The sequence below is a fragment of the Hippopotamus amphibius genome, chromosome 6 (genome assembly GCF_030028045.1).
Source record: "Hippopotamus amphibius kiboko isolate mHipAmp2 chromosome 6, mHipAmp2.hap2, whole genome shotgun sequence".
Taxonomy (NCBI): Eukaryota; Metazoa; Chordata; class Mammalia; order Artiodactyla; family Hippopotamidae; genus Hippopotamus; species Hippopotamus amphibius.
In genome coordinates, this window is record NC_080191.1 from 162,575,122 (window position 1) to 162,582,953 (window position 7,832).

A 7,832-nucleotide genomic window follows, 5' to 3' on the forward strand; every position below is an offset into this window, starting at 1 on the left:
TCTCTCTCTTAAAAGAAGGGTGTGAGGGGAAAATAATATTTCAGATTCCTCAAGTATTAACCCAAAATGTTTGGACCAGAAGCACCTTTCAAAGGTCAGGCTGTTCTGAGCCTTGGCTATGAGAGTCCTTCAGGAGACTCATTAAATTACAGACGAGTTCTTAAAGGTTCCACAAAATTTCTGCACATGTTAATTTCCAGTGAAGGTATCTCCCCAAATAATCTACCCTCTCCCAACCCCAGATTTGGGTTTATAGTAGAGAACTGAGCAGAACTATAAAAGATTGCTGACTGTTTCCTGGGATATTTGGGATCTCTTTCCCAGAAGTCCATAAGAAGTTCAGATCTATCGCTGAAAATGTTGTTGTCAATGCAGCCCCCCTTTCATAAAGGCTGTGTTGGGGTTTTTAGAACCAGGAAAGATCCGAAAGGGTCGATTATTTTCCACAAGGCCTGGAGCTTAGAAAATATGCATGTGTCTGTCCCTGTAAAAATCTGAATATTTTAATACTTATTGACAGATGGATTACTGCAGCCTCTGCAGAAAAGCCTGTCTTGTGAAGGATTTTTGAAAAATATACATAGGCCTAATCCTGTCACTGCTGTCGGAGTGAACATTTTACCCCCAAAGACGCGTGATATCTTCAAGTGCAGATTCATTTTGCCAGAAGGGAGACTGTTTTTTTTAATTGTCCCTTCCCCCTCATTTTCAAAGAGTCTTCAAGGAATCCCACTGGATTCAAAATCACACCCCAGTTTTGCTGATGTGATCGTCTTTGTGCATTTGTATGGGTGATAATTTTTTTATCTTTTATGAGTAATAAGAACGTTAGGGTTTCTCAGGTGTATCCACATGGTTTGGAATGCGAATTCTTTGGCTCCGCCCTATTATTGATCCTGCAATGAGATTACGTTTGCGATTTGGGGTCACTTGTCCTGTCAAAGTTGCCATCCTGCCTCATAGGCTCCTCGCCGCCACCACCTTAAACACAGTTAGTCCCTCTCGCGTCCACTTTGCCACTCCAGTCTTAGCCCCATGGGGGCGCTGCAGAGCAAAGGGAGATCCGCTCCCTCTGGCAGCAGAACCAACCAGAGTGGGGGCGGGGAGTGAATGCACCCTTCCTGTACTTCAGCCCTCTTTAATTCTCCGCGGGGAGCCCTTGGAGGAAGACCCCATCAGGCCCGGTGTATAGATAGTTAATCCCACCACCAGGGACCTCAAACCTTCTCAGCAGGTTATTTCTGGGACCAAGTACCAGAGCCCCACATTTCTACTACTTTGAGGGATTTTTTGTTTTTTGGGGGGGTGGGGTGGGGAGGGGGAGTTGGCCAAATTAAAGTGTTTGCAATGAAAGAAATTATTCAGAACAGGAGACCGTTAAATGAAAAAAGATATTATTGAAGATATTTTAAAGATATACTTTTAAGTAGGTCCCCTTTTCTCTACCGAATGAACGGTGCGCCCACCTCTCAATCTCTCTTCAGTTCCTAGGAAAGCAACTTTATCAAATTTTATGCCAACTGAATTTCTTCCAGAATGTCCTGCCTTCTCTCATTCTAGATCTCTCCCCATTAGTAATCAGTTGTCATCATTCTGTGGGCTTCCCCCACTCCAGCAGTGCTAGGATTAAAGAAAGGATTCACTTGAATATATTCAGATTCTTTTAAATAATCCTTAAGAAGCTCTAAAGAGAGTCCATGTCTGGGGTCTTATGTGTGATTCCTGTGGGCTTCAAGGGGCTGTGTATCAACCAGTCCTATGATTTAGTGGTTTCTGGCTGTTAGTACTCTGAGTAGGGGACCAGGCCACCCCTTTGCCTGGTGGTCTGGGCATGGTAATAGGTTCCTAATCACAGGTTCTGGGTAAATATAAACTTTGTTACAAAATAAAATAGCTTGGTCTTAATATTGCATCTGTTCAAGGAAAGGAACAGATTCTGCATCCAGTTCCCCTCACAAAATCTTCCCCACAATTCAGTCATAGCTGAAAAGGAGACTATCCTTGGAATAAACACTGTCTTGTCCTCTTTCTAAGGGGATTCCAAACAGGAAATTGGTTTCACCTGTCAGGAACTTCTGGCACCTCGGTAGGTCTTTAAGCTGTCACATCAAAGAATTATAGATTTTAGAACTGGAAGGAACCCTGTGGATCAATCACTCAACTCCCGCGGCTTCCTTCTTTCAAGAGGATGGGGCAGCCATCGCTGGAGGCGTGCGGGACCCCAGGACACAACTGAAAACGGGTCTTTGTGGTTTGATGGTCCTGTGTTAGAGAATCCGGGTGATCTGACTACCTGGGTTTGGAGGTGGGTATCTTGTTTTCTGGCAGAATTGAGGAAAGCAAGGCTGCTTTGGGCTCTGTATAAATTGTAAACTGGTTCTCAGAACAAACCCCAAGTCACGCTGAGTATTGAGTTTCGAGAGTCATTTGGGGTTGGTTATCCTTGTGCCGAGGTACTCAGTAACCACTTTTGATGGGTGTGGGAGATCTTATTTACCCATTCATTTTATTTCAAATCCTTCATTGAGAGCTATTGTAAACAAGCTCCTTGTATTATCCTTGGAGAAAGAAAGGCATTTTCTTGGTATGATTTAGAGAAATTGAGCAGAAAGTTTTGAGACATTTAAAAAAAAAAAAAAACCAGAAGATGATTTCCAGCCACTACCTTCAGAAAAAGAAGTGTCAACGTTTAATTTTGATCCATATGCTGCCTGCTTTCAGCCTGTATTATTCTGAGACTTTTTTTTTTTCTTTAGAAACCTTTTCAGTCTAGCCCAGAGTCTCTCCCCCAAAGCACTGATTTTTTTCCACACTTTTCTCACTTATTTAAAATGGAAATAAATATCAGGAGCTTAAGATAGAGAAGTGATGGGGGGGGTCATAATCATTTGTTTATTGCATTCTATCACTGTTTTGAATAACAGGGTTTTCACTTCCTATGAAACCTTAGCATGAGGGAAAGCAGCAGCTGGACCAGGAGGGGATGCGGGGAGGAGAGCATCTGAGTGTTTGTAAACTCCGGGTGGCTGGCACACCCTCCCACCCTGCGGTACTTAGCTGTCTTTACTACCTAAGGCTAGAAGTGGAAAAACTTGATTTGCGTGTTGTGCCTGCATTTTTTTTTTTTTTCTTCTCCACACCGCCCTCTGTACACCTGACCTATCTGAAGCCGGCTTGATGGCAGGGAGAGCTGGAGCGCGGAAGAACGTGCTGAGGGAGGGAGTGCTCGGTACTTTTCCATTCACATCTCCACAGTGACTTTTCTTGTTTATTTCAACCTCCACCGGCAGAACCCTTTCAGCTGCCTGAAATCCGAGTCAGTACACTGTTCCCTGAGGTCAGACCACAGATGCTTGGTGCATGTTTCCTGCATGTCCGTGTCTATGTAACATATGTACATACAGAGACACAAGCACAAACGTGTAACTCCGTGGGGACACAGTGTGAGGTAGGGGAGAAAAAAAAAAACTGGATTTGTTGCCAGAAAACCTTGGTTTCTAATTACAGTTCTGCCTGGAACTCCTTTATGGGAAGTGGAGCAAAACCACTTGTCAGGACTCAGTTTCCTCAAATGTGTGAAGGAATATCCCAGATGTTTTGCACGATGTCTATTCTAAATTCGATACCTTTATGTCTAAATATATATTTTTGTAACTTTAAGGTGGAGGGGGACAGAAAGGAGCTGAGTGTATATGTGTCCCTGGGGTGGGAGAAGGAGTTAAAATGTAAACTTCTAAGTAAAGAAGGCAGTCTCAGAATCCTCACCTCTATCAATTTTTAACTAAATGTAGACCAAAGTCTGGGATTATGTTGAGTAGGTCCAAAAGCCAGTTGAAGATTTTAAATGTTAAGACTTGGAAGCAGTGGATTCTAAGACCTTGCACCTTTGATCTCCTGCATTCGTAATCAGATGTGACAGTTCCCAAGTGTCTTTTCTGCACTACAGTTCTTTTTTCTTTTTTTTTTTTTTCTTCTTCTGTTTGTTTCTGGAAACGGTCCCAGTCAATGACAGGAAGGAGATGACACGTGTAAACTGGGCACACTTTAAGCCACTGGGCCCCATGTGGATGTAAAAAATATGTCATTCACACACACACACACACACACACACACACACACACACACACACACTTTACAAAAGAAGGAAAAAAAAAGAAAAGAAAAAAAAACCTAGATAGAGAGTAGAGATTCCTGGTAAGAAACTTGGAGGTAGCTCAGCCATCATTGCATTAAAGGTAATTATTTGAAGTCAGAGGAAATAACAGATGAGGAGTTTGCCTTTATACTAAAAAAAAAAAAAAAAAAAAGCCTTGCTCTACAAGAACAAACTGAAGGCAATGAAAGAGATACTTTCCACCAATATTTCCTATACTTTTTTGATCTCCATTCTTTAAAAAGAAAGGTCTAAAGTTTTTTAGGCCTGATTGTCTAGACAAAAGAAGGCCTTTAACGGACCTCGGCATCTTCAGGAAATAGTTTAAAAAGTAGTTCTTATTTATTGACAGTGACCTCCCCACCACCACCGTGCCTCCACTTAGACCTTCTGGAATATTGATGCCCATGTACAAGGAGCGATGCAGCCAGTTACATTCTCTCAATGAAAAAGTATCGAGAGTTATATATAATATGCTCACACTTAGCAATGGTCCAATCCCACACGACCGATTTCACATCATCGGAAATTGAGGCCCACACAGAATGTGTTCACCACACACACTGGATCAGACTGAGTCAGGTCCAGAACTTTCATATCCTGGTTCTAAATCCACTATGTTCTTCCATGATGTATTGTGTGGATCCCAGTATAGGACCCAGTGTCAGAGCCCTCACAGGCTCCTACAGTATTGTGATTTAATACTGTTAATAAACCTATGATTATGACTAGTGCACTTGCATTGTAATTGTGTGTATGTTGGTGTTGCAAAAGTAAACTTTAATATATTTTTGGCCTAGAAACAATGATGCTACAGTAGCAGAGAGCCCACGTGGTGCCAGGTCTTGACTTCTGAGACCTTTCTGCAGTGATGGAAAGCAAGGCTCCTTGCAGAAATGGCTGCTTCTAGATCTAGGACTGGGGCAAGAAGTATTCAGAATGAGAATGGAACATCTTATGGCACCATAAATAAGGAATTGCTGAAAAACAAACAAAAACTATATTGATGGGGAATATTTCAAAGAGACACTGGAGCCACCTGGGGAGCTCCCAGTGGCCAAAGCTGGAAGATTTGTAGCAAAAAAAGAAATTGATTAATATTGGATTACAATCCAAAGTATTAAAAAAAATCCATGAATTCTCACTGATATAAATTATTAAATAAATTAATAAATGGGAGAAAAGAATTTTCTGGGAAGAATTCTTCTTCCCTTGCAGAAGAATTCCAAATAATTTATGTAGATACACTGCCGTCAAGGATGAGGGCATGGGTGTGTGTATAACGCCTCACTCCTCAGGTGTGAGCTATGCATAGTGACTGCCTTCCAAAGAGTATAGTATGGGAAGGGAGGAAAAGAGGGAGGGAATGATTTTACATGGAGAAACCTGACAAACACTACACCAGCCAGTTCCTCAAGGTCAACATCAGCAATTACAACTATGTTGACTGTATGTACCTTTGATCGAAGGAGATGAAAATGGCTCTTTACCTCTGTGGTCTTCCTCCCATACCCTGATCTATTTATGAGAAAAGCGTCAGATAAATTTCAACAGAAGGGCATCCTGCAAAAGACGTCAGTGTTCCTCAGAACCATCAAGGAAAGTCTGAGAAATCGCTGCAGTCCAGAGTAACCTCAGAAGATATGACAGTTTAATGTAATGTAGTATTCTGGATGGGATCATGGGACAGAAAAAGATAAGGTAAACCCAGACAAATCTGAATAAATGACGGACTTTAGTTGATAACATTGTATCAGTAACGTTTCATTAGTTGTTTCAAAGGTACCATAGTAATATAAAATGTTAATATTAGTAGGAAACTGGATACAGGGTTGTTCTATATCCTATCTTAGTTTTTCTGTTTAAAAAATATTTGCAGGGGCGGTGCATGTCTTCATTATTATTATTTCCAGTACCAGAAACCTCCAAAAATGAGTTAGGTCTCTTGAAATCTGAGAGATTTGCTTCCCACTCAACCATGCCCCCCAAATAGAGTCAGGGAAATGAGGGGACCTGCGTTTATTCTTTTAGTTTGCTAAATTGAAGGCAATTTAGCTAATTTCTGTATGTCACCATCTGGACACAGAACTGTCAGGAGAACACTAGGGAAGCACCGAAGGCCAAGTGTTGTCATGGTGGCGGATGACTCAAGGCACCTCGTCAATCTGCTTATTGCACATTTTCTGAAAGCCCTCCCAGGCCCTGAAGGATCTAGCCATCAGTCCATATGGGAGATGTAATACTTAGGGATTCATCACTGAGGTTGGGGGGCCCCAGGACCTTCCTAGAGTGTCTGGTATCTCATTGTACAACTCCAAAAGAACTGTGGATCTCATCAGAGTTTACCTCTGGGTCTAGAGGAGAACATTGACTGGACCCCACAACTCTATGAGTTTGTCTTCATTATCTGAGTACCACCCCGTTACCAAACCAGAAGAATCTAGAGAGGGAAATGGTTTGTTAAGACCATCCCACAAATTAGTGGTAGAGTTGATTCCCATGCACCCTGAATCCTTTATTTTGCTGTAGTATTCACTTTAGTAAACTGAGGACTGCGGATGCATTGATATGCATTATCTCAGAAATGCCTCATTCATTTCTAACCAACTGTCAGTTGCCAGTGGTGTCCAGTTCCAATGCTGCACTGAGTTTGTGTCTCTTCCTTCTTTCCTTCACCTTTTCCCACTTGCATCGGCCTCTCTGCCAAGTGGTTATAAGATCTTTGAACCGATGCTTATATTCACTCTGGAGGCTGACATTTAAATCCCTCTTGGTGGAATGAGGTAAGACTGAATGCTCTCATAGTCCAATTTGGTTATTATCAGTCTCAGCAGTCTGTTTGGTTACATGTCTCAAGAATCATAAATGTAGTCATGCCCTTTGACCCAGTAATTCTACTTCTAGGAATCTATCTTCAAGACACAAGTCAACATATAGGAGGAAAGAGAATCTCTGAATGAATGAGTGCATTCAAGCATTATACCTAGCAACAAAAAAAAGTTGAACCTACATGTTCCATCATGACTGGATTGGGGGAAAGGGTATTGGATGGAGTATGGTTGAATATACTACAACTAATTTTTAAAAATTAGGATTGGAAAATACAGTAACAGGTAAAGTGAAAAGAAGTATATACATAATATATGTATGTAGTATGTTATAACTATGTTTAAAAATACTACACATAAAAGATAAACTGGATATAAACAAAAGTGCACAATTAAGAAAAACCATTGGGCTTCCTGAGTGGCACAGTAGTTAAGGATCTGCCTGCCAAATCAGGGGACACAGGTTCGATCCCTGCTCCAGGAAGATCCCACATGCCATGGAGCAACTAAGCCCATGCGCCACAACCATTGAGCCTGCACTTTAGAGCCTGTGAGCCACAACTACTGAAGCCCACGCGCCTAGAGCCCGTGCTCTGCAGCAAGAGAAGCCACCACAATAAGAAGCCTGCGCACCACAACGAAGAGTAGCCCCCACTCGCTGCAACTAGAGAAAGCCCATGTGCAGCAATGAGGACCCAACACCACCAATAAACAAACAAATAAATAAATTGTTTTTTTTTTTAAAAAGAAAAACCATTTACATTGCCTGTCTTAGGGTAGTAGGATTATGGATGCTTTTTTCTCCTTTATTCTTTTCTTTATCTTCCAAATTGTATAATGTTTATCTAGCA